General features: G+C 36.4%; 1 long non-coding RNA gene and 1 pseudogene across 1 annotated transcript; one reads left to right on the forward strand and one right to left on the reverse strand.

The window, feature by feature from the left end:
* Positions 1-1,327: 1,327 nt before the first annotated feature.
* On the reverse strand, positions 1,328-1,425 carry LOC145577213 (small nucleolar RNA R71; annotated as a pseudogene).
* Positions 1,426-10,606: 9,181 nt separating this feature from the next.
* Positions 10,607-13,530, forward strand: LOC145576523 (uncharacterized). The gene is made up of 4 exons (XR_014098418.1): positions 10,607-10,898; positions 12,454-12,520; positions 12,630-12,977; positions 13,264-13,530. It is a non-coding gene; the product is annotated as an uncharacterized LOC145576523 (long non-coding RNA).
* The last annotated feature ends 6,169 nt before the right edge of the window (positions 13,531-19,699 follow it).

Below are 19,699 nucleotides of genomic sequence, written 5' to 3' on the forward strand. Positions count from 1 at the left end.
ATAAAAGGTCTTACCATAATAGGTTGTAACTTGTGAGTTTTCCCTATTATAGTGGATTGGTTTGGTTTTGGAAATCCCTTAGAGGGTCGAGGTTTTACTTCTAGTAATTGGGGCCTAGAAGGTTTCATCGTAAAACACTGTGTGCATTGCAAGTTCCTTTACATTCTGTTTTATATTCCGTAAAAGTAGTCACTAGGAACTCACATACAATTCACCCCCCTCTTGTAGTGTTCGTCTCAATTAATATGATGTTTCTAGTTAGTCATTCATAGAGACCCCTAGTTTGGCGCCTAGGAAATAGCCTATCAAGTCCTCTTGATTGCAATTGCTATTTTTCCTTGCATTGTTTGATTGATCGAGCTCCCATCCAATTAGCATTTCTATTGTGAGTGTATGTGGATCCTAAATCCCTATTGTTTGTGATATTGATTTTTCATACTTGATTAGTTGTTGAACCTTAGCCTACACAAAATCATATTCATTCTCTTTGGAATAGCTTAACGAAAGAATATAGAATTTAACCCTCCATTCCTCATGGATCAACCTCGACTTACCCTATGCTATGTCTAGGTGTAGTTGATTGAGTATATAAATTTTGTTGATGATGTTTAAACAATTAACGACATGCTTGTATCGCCCATCAAAATGCGTTGCCGGGGAATGACATAGTTGATTGTTATAGTTGTTCAGTCTATTTCATCATATTTGATAAACACAAAATGATTTTTCTCTTTTAGGCTACATTGGTTGCCGTACGTGCTACTAATATTTTCTCTTGAGATTGTATGCATAGGGCACGTACGTGCTACATCGGTCCCTAGTACCATTTGATTTGGAAATTGAGAGGACTATCACGAAATTAAGAGTTGCTAGTCATTCTTTGAGCTCTAGCCCTCCAAGTGAGGAAGAGCATCAAGAAGAAGATCGAGAAAGCATGAGTGCAAATCCGAGAGTGGCATTGAAGGAGTTGGGAACTCCTTGAGCATATAGGTTTGAGAGCGGGATTGCTCCATCAACAACTCTGGCAAATGTTTTCGAGATTAGACCGGCGATGATTACGATGATAGAGAGGCATCAATTTAGTGGAGCCAAGCATGAGAGTCCCCTAAATCACCTTAAGGAATTTGAGAAATATTGCCATACCATTAAGGTGAATGGGGTTTCTCAAGAATTCATCCGCCTTAAGCTTTTCCCCTTCTCTCTCATTAGGCGTGCCTTGGAATGGTTGGACAAAGTGGTGAAACTAAACACCCTAAGGACATGGGATGAAGTGACAAAAGAGTTTCTATCTCGTTTCTACCAACAAAAGAAGACGGCCGAATCAAGGATACTCATCCAAAGCTTTAAGAAAAAGGCGAATGAGAGCTTATATGAGGCATGGGAAAGGTATAAGGAGTATCAAAGAGAGTTCCCACATCATGGGATACCAACCTATCAAATCATCTAAATTTTCTATGGTGGTCTAAGCCCTCAAGGGAAATCTTGCCTTTGACGTAGGAGCGGGAGAACCCATCATGAACAAGACGGAAGAGGAAGTTGTGGATATAATTGAAGATGTAGTGAGGCATTATATGGATTGGCAAGAAGTTGAAAGAGAATCAACAAGCAAAAGCGATACTATGGTGTATTCGATTCATCACCTTAATGCCATCAACAACTTGTCTTCACAAATATCAAATCTAGGGAAGGAGATGACCTCTATCAAAACAAAGCTTGAGAGTGCTTCATCACAAGCACCAATTCTTCCCTCCCACAATAAGGAGAGAGGTACATCCTCTAATTCTACTCCTCTTTCTACTTCCAACAATATACCAAATGGTTGTCTGTTTTGTGATATTTGTGGGTCATATGACCATGATGCTTCCAATTGTCCTCATGCATTTGTTGATAATTGTGGTGATGTTGATAGTAATGATAGTGAACATGTGAATTTTGTTTCCAATAACAATGGGCCAAGATTTGATGGCCAAAGGAACAATGGGAATAAGAACTATCACCAACAAGGGAACTTTGACAACTATAACCAAAATAGGGGTTATAGAAACAAAGGAAACAATAATTTCCGAGGCAACTATAACAACCAAGGTTATAGTGGCCAAAGTCAAGGTCAAGGGTATGGGAACCAAAACCAAAATAAAGGTTATAGTAACCACCACCAAAACTTTGGCAAAAATCAAGGCCGAGGTAATTAGAGTAACCAAAATAGGGGCAATTTTCAAAACCACAACAAAAGGGGTCCTCCACCCGGTTTTGCTCCAAGAACTCAAGGCAATGGTGATAATTCCTATGCCCAACCTTCATGTTCTAGATCTAACTTGGAGGAAATTATTGAAAATCAAACAAAAATCTTGAACACATACATGACGGTGAGCGACAAAAAGTTCAATGAGATGATTACATAGTAAGATGCTTGAGACCCAAATCACTCAATTAGCAAACACCTTGAAGGAGAATGATAATCCTTCTTCTCTACCCTCTCAAGGGATTGATCCTAAGAAACCGGTCTATTCTATCACAACTAGGAGTGGTAAGGTCCTTGAAGAAAGTGTTTCTAGGAAGAGTAAGGAGGGTGAGAAGGTGAGTGATTCGTGCGAGGAGGATAAGCATGATATGCCAGGGAGAGAGAGTAAAGATACCAAGGAGAAGGCGAAGATTGAAGAAAATGTGCATTAGGATGTGATCAAAATCAAGCTTCCCTACCCTCAAAAGTTCTTGAGGAACAAAGTTGATATTCAATTTGGGAGATTCATCTTTCTATCCCTTTTACTGATGCTTTGACTCAAATTCCAAATTATTTTAATTTTCTTAAGGAGATATTGAGCTGCAAAAGAGTGTGTAATGAAGTAGAATCGGTGGATGTTGGTAAGTGTTGTAGCGCTTTAATTCACAATGACTTACCCCGAAGATGAAAGATCCCGGAAATTTCTCCATCCCTTGCAAAATCAACGGCAATCTTTTTCAAAATGCTTTTTGTGACCTTGGGGCTAGTGTTAGCATTATGCCCTACTCCGTTTTCAAGAAACTTAAGCCGATAGCGCTCCTTTCAACCAATATGACACTTCAATTAGCCGACCGCTCTATTAAGTTTCCCAAGGGGAGGATTGAGGATGTTCCCCTCAAGATAGGAGAGTTTACTATCCCCGTTGATTTCATTGTGCTTGAAATAACGGAAGATACCTGTTATCTTAGGGAGACCATTCTTAGCTACTTCGAGTGCTTTTATTGATGTGAGGGGTGGTCTTACAACTTTGCATGTTGGTGATGATAAGTCGAGCTTTAAGCTTAAGTCAATGCATGAATCTTTTTCCTATGTGAAGGGTATTATGAGTGTCAATTCCCCTTACTTGAATGATAATGTTTTCATGGTTGTGTCTTCCTCTAACGATGTTTGATATTTCTAACAATGTTGAAAGCAAGTTTGGTAGTCAAGATATCAAGGAATCATCATAGCTTGAAGATGAGGAAATGATTGAAATGCCTTCATGGTTTGAGCTCTTATCGAAGGATGTTTAAGACGGATCTCTATGTGTTGATGGTGCGAAACCGTCCACTAAACTTGTTTATTGAAATACCTTCATTTTATCTTTCTTATTTTTCTCTTTATTGAAATACCTTCATTTTATCTTTCTTATTTTTCTTTTATTTTCTTTCCTTTCTTTCACTTGTTTAGTGTTCGTATTTGTAGGGTGTTTTCATGAGAATTGGACTCTTTTGAGCGAGCATGAGCATTATTTGGCGGTGTTATGTGTTTTATGATGAGAGGGTGCTCGATATTCATTGAACTTTGAGCCATATGGGTAAGGTAATCGCAAAGGTGAGTGTTAGATCATTGGTCTAAGATGGAAAAAGAGGTGCTTATAATGTGAAGGAAGTTTGATTTTGGTGAGCTCATTATGGTGCTCTCATGAATTTGGGATGTTAAACCGACTGTCAAGTGGTTTTGAATCTGATATGTTTAGTGGGTATAATAATCTCGGGATTATCTTGAAGCTCGAGCCCACCATCGAGCTCACCAAAGGAGAGGCCATTTTGCGCAGGTACGCAGGCTCGATGCGCGGGCGCGCACGAGTTGCTGTCGTGCCTATTTCTTCTTCTTTCTTTTCTTTTTCCCTCTTTTCTTTCTATCCTACCACACGACACTCATCCCCTCTCAAGATAAACATAAACCCTAACCCTCACATCATCCATTTATCACTCTAAATCACTAATTCCTCACACAAAATCATCAAATTCTTACTTATTTTTCATCAATTTAACCAATCTACATACTACTTTCCACCATTTCTTCTTCTCCAAGCTTAATCCACCATTGGATTCAAATTTGGGGATTTTTGAAATGGGGAGAATTTGTGCTGAAAACTTAGTTAATCTTGCTCCTTGTATGGTGCAATCATCTTCTCTACTCCTATTTTAGATTGTTTCATCATTTTTGATTGAGAATTTGATTATTTAATGATTGTGAATAGTAGTAGTATTGTTTTCTGTTACTTTGAAGATTAATATGATAATGTTGATGCATTTGATTGTTGTTAGCTAATTATTTTTGCTTAACATTTGTTGTTGTTGATTGTTTAGCTTTGTTGTAAAATTTTGGTGGCTATTTGGTGAAGTTGGAAATTGTCTCTTAGTTATGGTAGTAGCATTGTGGTGTTGGTTGTGGTAGTTTTATTGGAGTAGTGGTGGTATTGTGGTGAATCTAGTGTTTGTGGTTGATATATTAGTTCATTAGTTTTCATCTTTGTGGAATCATCATGTCAAAAATCTTGAAATCTTTGTCCTCAAAGAGCAAGAAAGGAAAGGAAATCCAAGTGATAATCAAGGAACCTAGAACTACACCCCAAACACAAGAGTCCGATGAGCCTCTACCATTGCCCACTCTAAAATTCAAAAATCCACTCCATAAACCTACAATGATCTCAAGAAAAGAACCTCAAGACCCTCTCGCCACTATCACCGGCAAGATATGATCAAATTGGGTATCTTTGTGAATACTTCCTATTGGTGTCTTTGTGAATACTTCCTATCGGACTTATCTTAAGCCTACAAGAAAGTTCCTTGTAGCGTCTCTACTACTTCGGTGGGTGATGTCGAATTTGAAATTTCCTTCCAACTTTTCAACGAGCCTCAAATTCTATCCCTTGTAGAATTTAATGCGGCTCTAAACTTTAACCCGACCGCCGACCTCCTTTTCTCAGAGCATGAGCATTTTAATAGGTTTGCAGAATATGCTTGGTGGAATGCTATCTAGGGCAAGGAAAGATTTGCCGCCCGATACTCCTTAGCTAGTGACATTTATCAACCTTGTCTTCGGGTTCTACATCGGCTTTTGGGATACTCGATTTTCCCAAATCAAGATTTGGGAAAGATGTCGAAGCTAGAGTTGGTTGTGCTTTGGTTAGCCACTAGAGAGGAGTCGCGAGGGAGATTGAATATGGGGCACATTTTTATGAGGAGTTGTGAGTCCATGGTAGGTGGAAGGAGGACCATGGAGATAACTTGTGAAAGCATGATCACTCGGTTGGCTTATAAGCTTGGGTATGATCGTAACCTAGCTTCATGTACTCCAGTAGGGGATGCGAAAGAGCTCTACCTCGACATCTCTCAACTAAAGCAAGTGAACTTCATTGCGAAGAATGATGATGATGAGGTGTTTGATTGGTTGCTTAGGCATGAGCACCGGTGTTACCTTCTGAAGATATGATGAGTGCCATTTATGGCACTCATTTGATGAGTATTTAGGTTGTTTTTACCTTCTTTTCATAGCTTGTTTTCTTAATAAATGCTTAGTTTTATGCGTTTTCCTCTTTGTTTTCCTTTTCTCTCTTATTTTGTGTCTTTCATGGTTTTTCTTGTATTTCTCCTTTATTTCTCCTCTTTTCGTGGTTTCAGGTATCGTACGAGGTTCGAGTCTTGATATTGGTGGTTTTCTAAGTTGGAAGATGCTGTTAGAGTAAGCTCAAAGCATTGGAAAAGTTCAAGATGCAAGGAAGTGGATGCTCCAAATTCTATCTCTTGCGCTCTCAAGCCGTGCTCTTATGAAAGATGGTGTTGAACCCACCGTGGAGGCCCTTGGAAACTGCCACCCGCAACATGTATCAAGTGGAGCGCACGAAGACCCATTTGCGAACGTATGAAGCAGCGAAGAAATCGAAGAAACCGAAGAAACCTAGAAGAGCGCGGGCGCGCAACCCACAAGCGCGGGGCGTTGCCCAGTCGCAAGGGTGCGCAGGCCCCATGCTCGGGCGCGCACCTCTCCCGCGCGGGCGCTCCTCCTTGTTTTCGGCTTCGGTCGATTTCGTTTTTCGCACCTCTTATAAATACATATTTAACCCGATTTTTGTAAGAAGTTTTAGATATTATTTTGATCATAATTTTAGCTTGGTTGAGAGTTTCTCTCTCTAGTTTCAGGGTTACTTTAGGAGTAGATTTAGAGAGAGAATGTGAGAGATTTCAATGGTGATTTGAGAGATTGATGATACAAGGGTGACAATTGTGTTGAAAATCTTCTCTATTATCAATGAGCATTTCTAACTCTATCTCATCTTATTGTTTTGTTCAGATTCATGTTTGTTTGATTTGATTTGGATGTTTGGTCTTGGTTAGTGATATTTTGTTGATTCTTGATTTCTTAGTTGTTTGTGGTTAGATGATGATTATTGAGTAGTTGTTTGGCTAGAGATTGGGTGAAACTTGTATGATTGATTAATTGTGCTTAATTTGGGAATTGTATTGATTGATTGCTGAGAATAAAGTGATTAATGTAAGTTTGCATGTGTGTAATTCGATTAGGCCTTGAGAATTATGCTAGATTGCATTGTAATTGCTAATGACACGACCAATTGATTTAGGAATTGCAATTATCGATTGGTTTGGATTGTGATTCTCCTAGTTTGTTATTCGTAGAGACCACTAGCTTAACGATTAGGAGATAGCTCTTTGATTCCAATTGATAGCTCTTATCATTTGTTTTCACAACCTTTGATTGGCTTGTTCTTCCCAAGTTGTTGCAATTGTCATGATTACTTGTTGATCCCCATTACTTAGTGTTTTATTTGTTTGGTTGTTTGTTTTGTTAGTTGGTAGCGTTATCTCTTCACCTTCGACTTCGACCTAGACTAGGCGCACATTAAAAGCACTTGAACATAACCGTTCCTTTGGGTTTGACCATTGACTTACCTCTATACTTGTATTTAGGTTTGTTAAGTGATTATAAATTTTGTTTGACTTAGGGAGGATTAGTCAATGACCTAGTTTTCCCCTCGTCAAGACACCAAATTGTTTCTTCACAAAAAACCAAACTTAGTGATGAGTGCAGTTCACATCATTTGATTATCGAACGAAGTGAATTGTGAAAGAGTCTCGTGATGCCTCTGTTTTTAATAAAAATACTTCTTTCTATTTTTGAAAATCTTTCTTTTTCGTACTCTATTTATGAAAAATGTCCAATCTAATTTAGTTTGATCCATGATATGGGTCCAATAATGGTGTAGTTGGATGGGGCTCGAAAAGAGCTTTCCAATGATATATTATTAGCCCAATTCCGATGAATAATGAGGATGTTATGTCCCAAATACTAAATTGGATTCTAAACGAGTTTTATGGGCGACCCAATGATCAAGTGGAGGGTCCATTAATTGTCATTCCTATAGTCATTAGGAATTACTTTAATTTTCTAGAATAGTCTAGAAGGTTATTTTAAGTTCTAAAGAGATTAGGATTAATTATATTTTTATATTTTTGGACAAGATGAAGAATTTTAGTAAAATAGGTGTTTTGGAGAAATTTAATCTGGTTTTTAATGATAAAGTACGGACTCTAATTACCCAATTATATTGGAAAAAGGACTCCGTACGGTGAAATTTATCATGCAGCACCGTCGCGTTGCGACAGCACCGTCGCGCTGCGATAGGCCTCTCGCATCGCGACAGTGTCATCACGTCGGGATAGCCCTGTTGCGCTACGATGAGAGTAGTTTTACTTCGATTGGAATTCGATCTTTTCTGATCGTTTACGGTCGTTTTTCTTTATAAATAAGGTTGTATTCCCTGTTTTCAATCATCAACAATCATCTTTCTATTCTCTCTCTTTCAAAGCTAGAAGCTTATTATTTATCCCTCTTTCTAAGCCGTACATTTTCAAAATACAACATTCCTTTATCACGAGATTTAGACACACCTAGCAAAGCTCGAAGTTGCCTTCGCCCTAGACATGAAAGAAAGAGATACGAGGCAACAAAGTAAGTAGTTTTATTGTCATATTTCTTTAGGAATCATGCTTAGATAATTTTAATTCCTAGTTTCATGTTAGGATGTTATTTATTTCTTTCTATAACATGATTAGATTGCTTCCTATTTCTTCTATCATGTTAGTATCACGTTTAGGGCTAAAGCTTTGATCTTTATTGCTTAGTAACATGCTAGGATTTGTTGTTAATCATGTTAGTATCATGCCTAGGATCGTACTAATATTATGCTTTGATGAGAGTATCGTAATGATGATGATTTGTTGTATCAATATTATTATCTTGCTTAATATCATTGTAATTGCTTGATCACGCCCTCTCTTGCAGGTTTAAAGGGAATTTGTATTTGAAATCATGCTTAATAAGATAATTAATAATTTTATTAAGGGTAATATGATTTTAATTCAAGTGATCACCAATAATAGATTTGTTTGTGCATTAATATCAACCAACATAGATTAAACATGTTCAGGGTTGATATAATGATTGTATGTTAGTCAGAAAGTGCATATGAATATGAGAAGAATAAAGTAGAGGCCTATTTAGGGCAGGTTCAATCTCTTTTAACTTAGGTTGGATTTGTACCTTCATCCCCGAATATCCAGTCATGGTTCAGGACCACTATGAAGTTAGTGATCTCATGGATCGTGAAGGGGTGTAACTTTCACCCTGTGAACGGTTTACAAGTTCCAAAAACTTGTTACCGACTCTTTTGCTCTAGCTTCCTTCCTTGGGACTCCCCCATACTTAAGTGCATGATCACAGTGGGGCTCAAGTGTGGGATGCTTGAAATATTTATCCCCTTGAATGACCGGCTTTCGGGTGGTGATAAGATGGAGGATGAGCTTGGTGGTGATGATGAATAACAACAACAACAACAACATCCTCAACGTCGACAACAACAACAACAACATCAATACTCCAACCCCAACTTGGAGGCCTTGCATGCGCAATTGTAAGGCCTGCAAATAAGCATGGAGGGTATGTATGATCATGACTTCGAGGTCATCTATAATCAAATGAGAGCCATCACGGAAATGCAATAAGGTATGTTCCTACAACAACAACAATTATATGATGTAAGTGTCAACTGTGGTGATATCACCCCCGCGGTTAATTATCCATAATTTTCACCTCAACTCGGCCGCGTACCGTCTTGGGGGTTGATGGTGAGCCTACATACCCATTTTGGCAAGGTCCGCAAGGACCTAACACCGAGTTGCATTCTTTCCCGAATGAGCATGGTAACTATAATTACCGTGTGCCCGGTGGGAGCGACTATAGGGGTGACCCTAATTACCCCTATGTCGATCCCACCCATCCTCTTCCCCTTGAGTTGCCTGATTATTATACTCCCTTTGCAACAAGATAACTTCCGGGGTCATTATGGTTGGCCACCAGGCTATACCGAGGGATGGGATGCTCATGGGGATGAGGTCGGGCCTAAGCGATCATTAGTTTCCCCATTTTGTGCTTTTTCCTCCATCCCTTTTATTATGTGATATTTTGTTATGATTGTTGGGATGTTGAGATGTTTTCTATCTAGCTTGGGGGAATCTTTTCTTTGTGGGGAAGCACCGGTGTGCCAATATTGTTGTTATAGATATCCTTGTTATCCTCTTATCTTGATATTTTGTGCATGCTTTTCTTGATGCTTCGGTGATGTTGTTGGATGTTGTTGTTTCTATGATGGTTTGATGATAGTTCTTGATTGTTTTGATTTTCATGATTGAGTTTTGATGATGGTGATGTTGTTTCTTGATGGTGATGATTTTTTATGATGATGTGACTACTAATGAATGTGCTCCCTTTGAATCCAAACCCCTCTAATCCAAATCCTATGAATCCAAAACCCTATAATCCAAATTCTTTGTAGATTAGTGTATAGTTTTAATTTTTTTTGAAGTTACTAACATTTTTCTTTGTGTATAGTTTTCTTTTCCTTTCTCACTTGGCTTTTTAGTTCTTGCTATAGCTTTGTGGAGTGTCATGGAGGTGGATGTTTTCCCTTACCTCATTTATCGTTGCTTAGCTTGAACTGCTCGGTGAGATCTTTCTAATATTCCTCTTTACCTTTCTTTATTGTTTGCTTAGATTAGGAATACTTTACGATGAGTTGAATGGTTCGAGGATTATATATATATATATATATAGCTCGACGCTATCATGGAATGAATTTAGGAATCCCGTTCTTTGTCGATGCTTTTCTGCGTCATTGGCATATCTCGTCAACAAAAAGCGTCGAAATGTCTTTGACTTAATCACATGCCATTCACGTGTCATTTCTAGGCGAGGAGTTAGTTTTTTTTTTTTTTTTTTTTTTTTTTTTTTTTTTGAAATAAACATAACCTACTTTCCCGTAACTTCTCTACCCTAGCCGTCTTCTCTCTCATCTATCCCTCCCTCTACTCAGAGATCTGCAAATATTTTAAAAAATTCTCATCTCAAGTTGCTTCTCGTTGTAAATTCATTAGATTTTGTGCACAAATGGTAGGTTCTTGTGCTTGTCCAACCCCAGAACATTATCGCAGAAGCCAAAAACGTCTCTTTTTTCTGAGTATTTGCTTTACTATTCAACATCGAGCCATATGATGATTTTAGAGGATCTGAGTGTTTCGGAACACTAGCACCACATCGAACCATCATTTCCCTGTGGGTACGATATATCTTTTCCCTCTAATTTCCTTTTTGTTTTCTTGCAAATTTTCTGTGTTATTAATCGTTTATTGTATTGAATGGAAATGGGTATGTTTTCATGTGTTAATTTATTTTGAGGTTCATTAATAGATGAATATTTTAATTTGAAGGTTTATTGAATTCTTGGTTTTTTGAGCATATATAGTCTGACTTCTATGTATTTGCAACTCCTTTGTTTTTAATCCTTTTGTACTCCGTATTATATAAAAGAAAAAAAAGTTATCTCCTAACTTTAATTTGCCAAACAATTGATGTTTTCCTTTACTCCTATGTTGCAAGAATAGTCTACGAGTATATGACAATCAACACCATTATTTGTTTCTATTTTATAAAAGTGATTAGCTAATGGTCCTTTATTAATAGCTACTAGGTATATGAAGCCTGTATATTTTTTGGACTCTGTTTCATTATAAATTTTAGTTGGTATACTCTTTAGTTAGAGTGCACACGCAGCAAAATTAAATGATGAAATGTCCATTTTATAGTTTTTGGAAAATGTTATGATTTGCTTATCTCGTATTCATTTGGGGTCTCTTGTTCTTTTTTTTTACTTGTTTTCTCTTTGTATTAGATGTTGTTGTGACTTATCTCCTTATCCTTTATTTTGTAAATGAAGATTCTTTTTAAATTTTGACTATGTTATCACCTCCAAATAAGTATGGCTTCAAGAATTTTTGTCTATCATTGAAGTGAGGCCATATTCTAGTTTTTAAAGTTTTGTTATTGATGAGCTGTAGAAATGAAAGTTAAGAATTTTAATTAATCTTACTTTCAATCCTATATCCTCCCTTTCTTAGTTGTTGTTTCAAGGTTTAAAGTTGAGTTGTATTGATAATTAGCAAAGAAACAAAGTTGGTGAGCTGCTAGTACTGACCTTCCTCCTGTTTTGATTTTAGTGTGATGTTGCTTGAGTTGGGATATTGCCATTTGAAACAATAATCATTCACTGTGGTTGTGACCTACATATAAATGGTATATTCTAAAGGATAAGAAGTCATGGTCATGAGAATAAGAGTCATATTTTCTAGACCAGTGAATATAAAGCTCCCCTATTGTTTCATGTGGTAGTTGTTATAGACATGTTCTAGATTTGAAATATACTCAAATATAAGGCTAATTAATGAATCATATGGCATAAAAGAATAGTATGCTTTCTTATCAATGAGTGAATAAACTAATAGTTATGCCTGGTTTTATCTGAATATATCTACCTTCTGTTTTGCAATTATATATAGACTCAAATACACCTTCATTGCATTCATTTCCCCCTCCCCCTTGCCTCCTTGCCCTTTCTGCATGGTATTTAGAAGTGGGGGACGGTGATTAGAAGCTAAGTTACCATGTCATTAAACTTGTTTTACAAGCTGAAACTGGACTTTAACCTTTGGGGCGGTTTTAAACTTGTTAATATCCCTTCCTGGATCCTCATTTGATATTCTTATTACATTGGGTGTTTAATGTTATTTCTATCAAATATTCAAGAATAAAGCTAAAGCTATTTCTCTTTACCGCAGGAAGAAAGAAGACTTGGGATGAATTTATTTGCATGTTATCATCATTAATCGTGGCTGCTATGTCTGGGTGATTACTTTTCTAATTTTGTGCTTATATTTCATAATTTTGTGCTTATATTTCATAATTTTGTATTATGATTATCTCTGCATTGATTATCTAAACATAGTTTCCACAGATTTCAAGAAAACAATGATAGTAATTGGACTGGAAGATTATATATACACGAGAACAACGAAGTCGGACGTGTTTAATTAACACCTACAATTGATTTTCCAATAATTAGTGATGATTACGAGTTTGCCAACCTTAAAACTCTAGAATAATGAGTTACTTGGGAAACAAAGTTGATGTCTCAATTAGTATATCAATAAATGGAACTACTGCTCATTTGGCTTCTGGTCAGAAGAAATGGCGTCAGCTGAGACAGAATCAACAGGTTAGGGATTTTTTTTAAACGAACAACCTTCCCTCGGCTTCCTCACGCGCTTGATGATCCTCTTCCTCCCACCATATCCAGACACAAGTAAGCATTCTACACCTCGTCTCCTTCCTCTTCCCCTTACCCCACCCCCAAATTAAAAGACCTAAGAAAAAATGTACACAACTTGGACATCTTAATTGATTTACTTGACCTCACACAAGTATCCCTCATTCTTTCTTGTACTTGGTGACGAGCATAATCATATTAAATTTGTGTTTCGTTTGGTTGAAAACTTGAATCTTGGCAACAACAATTTAAAGTGATAAGATTTTGTAATATAGAAGGAAAATCTTATGGCTGTCCTAATATTTCATTTCTTTTTCCACAGGTTTACATTTTAGGCTTCGAAATAATTCCAATAGTTTTGTTTAATGGCTCCTCAAGTAAAAATTGAATCCAATTGATAAGGCTGATTGTTGTGGGTTATCACTCCTGCCTGTTGGTTGCTGCTGAAATTTATGCTTGCTCGATGGTGGTGCTGCTGCTACTAACAATATCTTGCGTTTAAACCATTATATATAAGGTGTATAAACCATTTTTTAATTTTTGGATAACAATATCAACATTTATAAATGAAAATATCTAATATTATGCATGTGTAAATGTTTGTATCAAGTTAAGGTAAAAAAGGCAGGGAAAAAAAAAGAATATGTAATATAGGCGCCTGTTCCACTGCAAACCAGTGCCAAAGTGACAAATGAAAAAAAAAACATAATTCTCGACGCTTTATTGTGTAGAAACTCGAGGTTAAAATTAAATTTTCCTGAAGAAAGAGTGGACGTAAAAAGCATCGAGAAACTAGGGACACAAGAAAGCGTCGCTAATTGATACGACAACAAAAAGTGTCATCAAAGTTAGGAATCTCGACGCTTCGTATGAAAAATTGGACTATAAAAGGCGTCGAGAATCTCGACGCTTTTTGGCGACAAGGAAAATTCTCGACTCACTTATTTTCGACGCTTTTTAGAAGCGTCTAGAAATAATTTTTCGACGCTTTTTGACGTCGATAATTAGGCGTTTGGAGTCATTGACACCGTATGGTGTTTGGAGTCATTGACATTGTTGCCGAATGACCATTTGTTTGTTGATTGGGATTTATATGATTTAGCATGCATCTTTGTACTTTTCTTTCTCTCTTCCTTTTCTTTCCTTTCTCTTTTCTTTTCTTTTCTCTTTCTTTTCTTTTCTTCATATTCTTAAAAAGAAAAAAACAGGTAAAAGAAAATGAGATTGAGGCTTTGTTTTTGGTTTACTTTGATGTTTTGCTTATGACTTGGACATAATACCATCCGAACTTATACTTTTGAATAAATGATTTCCTATATGGTAACAGTATGCAAGGTTCGAGAGTATGCTTGGTTGATTCTAAAATAGAGTATGCTAAGGTAGTGTGTTAAGAACTTTTGGGATCTTGAAGCCCGAGTTTACTTGTTTGTGGTAACGCGGAGTTGTTTCCTATAGTGAGTTTGATACCAATAGTGAGTTTTTACTATGACTATGTGAGGTTTCATTTTTCTAGCCTTCTACATACTTTGTATGAGCAGAACATGGATCCTTGACTATCGCTTACTTTATCTAGAATTTGACTTTTATCTCTCGAGATCGCGACCGAACCATTTAGGAAGAACAAAGTCATCTTTTCGGAGTGGTAATTTTTCTTTTTCTATGATAGGTTTTATCTCTTTGATCTTGAGTTTACATTTGCGTCATTGCTAACCATTTGAGCCATATACCTTCTTTTCAAGCCATATCTTTAGCTTTTGAGCTATTTGTTCATTTTTATTTCCATTCTTGGTTTTTGTGAAGCAATTGGTCCATGTTGTTGGAAAATATGGTATATAAATTAGATTTTTTGGTTCTAATGATGAAAGCAAGTTTGTATTGTGGATATTTTGTGAATAAAGGCCAATGCAAAGTTGAAAAAGCCGTCCATAATCAAAGGAGGCAAGGACAATGCAATAAAGTGAAAAATAAAAAAAAAATTAGAAAAATATGAGAAAGAGCAAAACACAAGCAAATGCTTTGGTAAAAGTGATAAAAAATGAGAAAAATGGAACTTTCAAAAATATTTTGATGTAAGTGTATTTCTCTATTCAGAGCATTGGGGAAAATGCTCCATTTAAGCTTGCGGGGAAACGTTCTTATACTTTTTTATATATGTTTGTGATTTTTGGCTTTGAATAAGCTTGGGGGTGTTGGTGTTTTTGTTTGGTGATTGCTTGATTATGGCGTTGAGGATTGATCACCCTTTGCTTCACAATTTAGGTATACCACCAAATTTCAAATTTTAGCCTACCTTCACCCTTTTTGCCCATACATTACAACCCTTTTCAAGACCTTTTGATCTTTTTGGTTGAGTCACAAGTCGGTGGAGGGAGATGTGAGTCAAGCTTATGGAACAGTTTGCATAGTCAAGATGTCGAGTAGCCTTAAGATGCTCAAGATGCAAGGATCATGCCCCATTGTGGCTTTCAAGACAAGACATGCTAGTTCTAAGACTTCAAGCCTACGCTCTAATGCTACTCTTGCATAAACAAGTGGTGTCGAAACCACCGTCAGCATGTTTTGGGACTGCCATACCCAATGGCAATCAAGTGGAGCGCACAAATTGCATCGATGGTCGCACGGAGGATGCTAAGTGCCCTTCTCCAGGGGCGCGCACGACAAGGGCGCGGGCGAGTACCTCCTATGCGCGAGCGCGCCGCCCCTGCTCCCTGTTCTGCACCCTTCTTCTCACGGTCGCGCATTCTGGAGTGAGGGCGCGCCTGTATGGGTTTTATTTGGACGTCCAACTAATTTCTCCTAAGTTAGTTTTACTATAAATAGATTTTCCTTATATTTTTAGTTGGAGGGAGTTTTTGGAGGATAAATTTTTAGAGAGAGAAGTTTATGCTTGGAAATTCTAGTTTTTAGATTCTAGAGAGAGAAACTTTATAATTGGATGATTGCTACATTTGATTTCATTCTTCTTTGAATGGAAGCGCATTTCCTTCGATTTTGATCAAAGTTTGTAAGAATCCTATTCTCTTTAAACCAATCTTTTACATTTGATTTTGATAATTTGTTGAATTTTCAAGTTTATTGATTGATTTGATTGCTGATAGTTTGATTACAATGATGATGATAATTTTGATGATTTGTTTAGTTTTGTTCTTTATTTTCACCATATGTAGTGAGTAGATTTTTTACTAGGGATGTGGTGAAGCATGCATAAATGATAGATCATAGCTAATTGGTGGATTTTGTTTGATTTGGTATTTTGATTAAATAGGTTGATAGAAATTGTGCATGTGTTTGATTTGTTAAGGAGTAGCTAACCTTGATTTTCAAGCTATATTGCATTGTAACTCTTCAATGACACGACACATTTATTTGGAGATTACATTTATCGATTGAACTTGATTTGTGATTGTAGACACCTGATTGTGTCTCCCTAAAAACCAAACCCAGTGATGAATATTTTTCATGTCATTTGATTATCAAACGAGGCGAAGTGTGAAAGAGTCTCGTGATGAACTTATTTTTAATAAAAATGCTTCTCTCTGTTTTCGAAAATATTTCTTTTCATACTCTGTTTATGAAAATATCTATTCCAGTTTAATTTTTTCCATGATATGGGTCTAATAATAGTGTAGTTGGATGGGGCTCGAAAGGAGTTTTCCAACGATATATTATAAGCCCAATTCTGATGAATAATGAGGAAGTTATGACCAAAATACTAAACTGGGCCCAAGGTGAATTTTATATACGGCCTAATGATCAAGTGGAGGGCCCATTAATTATTATTTCTAAAGTCATTAGGATTGACTTTAATCTTCTAGAATAATCTAGAAGGTTATTTTAAGTTCTAATGGAATTAGGATTAATAATTATACTTTTATTTTATTTAGAAAAGATAATGATTTTTAATTTGGAATAAAACAAGTGTTTTAAATGATAAATACGGAGTCTAATTACCTAATTATATTGGGAAAAAGACTCTGTACAACTTTTTTGTCTTATCCGCGCCATAGTGCTGCGAGGAGTTTATTTCGACGCGATAGCTCTGTCGCATCGCGATAGGAGCAGTTTTACTACGAGTCGATTTCAAACACTTTTCTATCATTCAGGGTGTTTTTCTCGATAAATAGGGGCGTTATTTCCCCGTTTTCAATCATCAACAATCATCTTTCTATTCTTTCTCTCTCTTAAAGCTAGAAGCTTGTTCTTTCTCCCTCTTTTAAAGCCTTGCCTTTTCAAATACAACATTTGTCCATCATGAGATTTAGACACACCTAGCCAAGCTCGAAGTTTCCTTCACCCTAGACATGAAAGGTTGATAATTTCTGAGGTTTGGTCCCAAATATTATTTCAATTCTTTGATTATATTTACTATTTAATATTTTATTGAAGTTACTAACGTGTGTATTGTTTTGATAGAAAGAGATACGAGGCAACAAAGTAAGTAGTTTTATTGTGTCAAAAAAAAAGTAAGTAGTTTTATTGTGATATATCTTTAGGAATCATGATTAGATTATTTTAATTCTTAGTATCATGTTAGAATGTCTTTATGATTCCTAATATCATGTTTAGGGCATTAACTAAGATTTCTAATATCATGTATGTTTCTAGTATCGTGATTAGGTTGGTTCCTATTTCTTCTATCATGTTAGTATCATGATAGGGATAAAGCTTTGATTTTTATTGTTTTGTGACATGTTAGGATTTGTTATTAATCTTGTTAGTATCATGCCTAGGATCTTGCTAAAATTATTGCTTTGAGATTGAGATTATTATGATTATGATGATGATTTGTTGTGTCTATATATTATTATGCTGCTTGATATATTATTGTTATTGCTTGATCACGCCCTCTCTTGCAGGTTTAAAAGGAATGTGTATTTGAAATCACGCTTAATAAGATAATTAATAATTTTATTTAGGCTAATGTGGTTTTAATTGATGTGATCGCCAATAATAGATTTGTTTGTGCATTGATAATCATCCAACATAGATTAAACAGTTTTAGGATTAACCTAATGATTGTATGTTAGTCAGAAAGCGGACATGAATATGAGAAGAATAAAGTAGAGGCCTATTTAGGGCAGGTTCAATCTCTTTTAGGTTGGATTTGTACCTTCATCCCGGAATATCCTGTCATTGTTCCGGACCACTATGGAGTTAGCGATCTCATGGATCATGAAGGGGTGTAACCTTCACCCTTTGAACGGTTTACAAGTTCCTAAAACTTGTTGGCGACTCTTTTTCTCTAGCTTCCTTCCCTTTGGACGCCACCATGCTTAAGTGTATGATCACAGTGGGGCTCAAGTGTGGGATGCTTGAAATAATTCACTACAATGTTGTTCCTAGTTAGTCATTCGTAGAGACCCCTAGTTTGGCGCCTAGGAAATATCGTATTGAGTCCTCTTGATTGCAACTGCTATTTTCCCTTGCAATATTTAGTTGATCAATCTCCCATCCAATTAGCATTTCTATTGTGAGTGTATGTGGATCCTAAATCCTTAGTGCTTGTGATATTGATTTTTCATACTTAATTAGTTGTTGAACCTTAGCCTACACAAAACCATATTCACTCTCTTCGGAAAGCTTAATGAAAGACTATAGCATTTAACCCTCCATTCCTCGTGGATCGTCCTCGACTTACCCTATACTATGTCTTGGTGTAGTTGAGTATATAAATTTTGTTGATGAGGTTTGAGAAATTAACAACATGCTTGGATCGCCCATCAAATACTCACCGTCAAGCTCTTGGAACCATCACCATGAATGTCACCGCATGAGTCATTGAACATACCACTAATTATCAAGTAGTAGACATTAAAGCTTCATTCAGCTTATTGTTGGGACGCCCTTGGTTTCATGAACTTAAGGTCGTCCCTTCATCTCTCCATCAACAAGTCAAGGCTATATTTGGAGGTATTCCTGTAACAATCGATGCTTCCTGTAGACGTCGTCCGAAACGCGCCTACGTTAAGCATGTGTGAATATGCTTGGGACTTATAGGAAGTGGGAATTGACGTATACGATTAGGGACAAATAAAGTAGGGAGCCGCCTACAAGTATTTTAAGGAACTTGTAAACCGTTCACGGATCATAAAAGGCAACCACGATAATGGGACAATGAAAGGTAACAACGATTGACCCGTGAAGATTACACCCCATTCATAACCATGATATTACTAACTCCATATGGTTCAGAACTACGAAAGGAGGATCGGGGATGATGTTACAAAGTGAGTCATGGAGTCACATTCGCCCGTATTGACCTCTACTCGATTCTTATTGCAAAAAGTGATTCATGCAATCTCAAAGGCATGCAAACAAAGATTCAATTTGCTCCAAACTAACATTAGACTAAGTTGGGTAAACATTAGTGCAACATATAATTCTAAAATATTGTGATCACTTTGACTAAACAACAAGATTAAAAAGGAACCTTAATCGGTCGTCCAAATTATCTTATTAGGCATGATTTTAAATTACATATTCCCTTGAAACATGCAATATAGTGATCAACAAATATAGTAAAAATCAACATTAATATTGGAAGCAATTCAACAATAAATTGTTAGTCAAATCAAATCATAATAAACATAATCATGATACTAGCAATAAGAATAAAAATAAGAGTAATTAAGTGATTAATTACTCACTTTCCGCGTTTCCTTGAATTGCTACATCATGAATAAACTATTAGTAACTTCAATAAATATATAAATCAAATTGAAACAATTAAATTAAAAACAAAGTACAGTTGATTTGCT

This window comes from Chenopodium album, chromosome 13 (genome assembly GCF_948465745.1).
Source record: "Chenopodium album chromosome 13, dcCheAlbu1.1, whole genome shotgun sequence".
NCBI lineage: Eukaryota > Viridiplantae > Streptophyta > Magnoliopsida > Caryophyllales > Amaranthaceae > Chenopodium > Chenopodium album.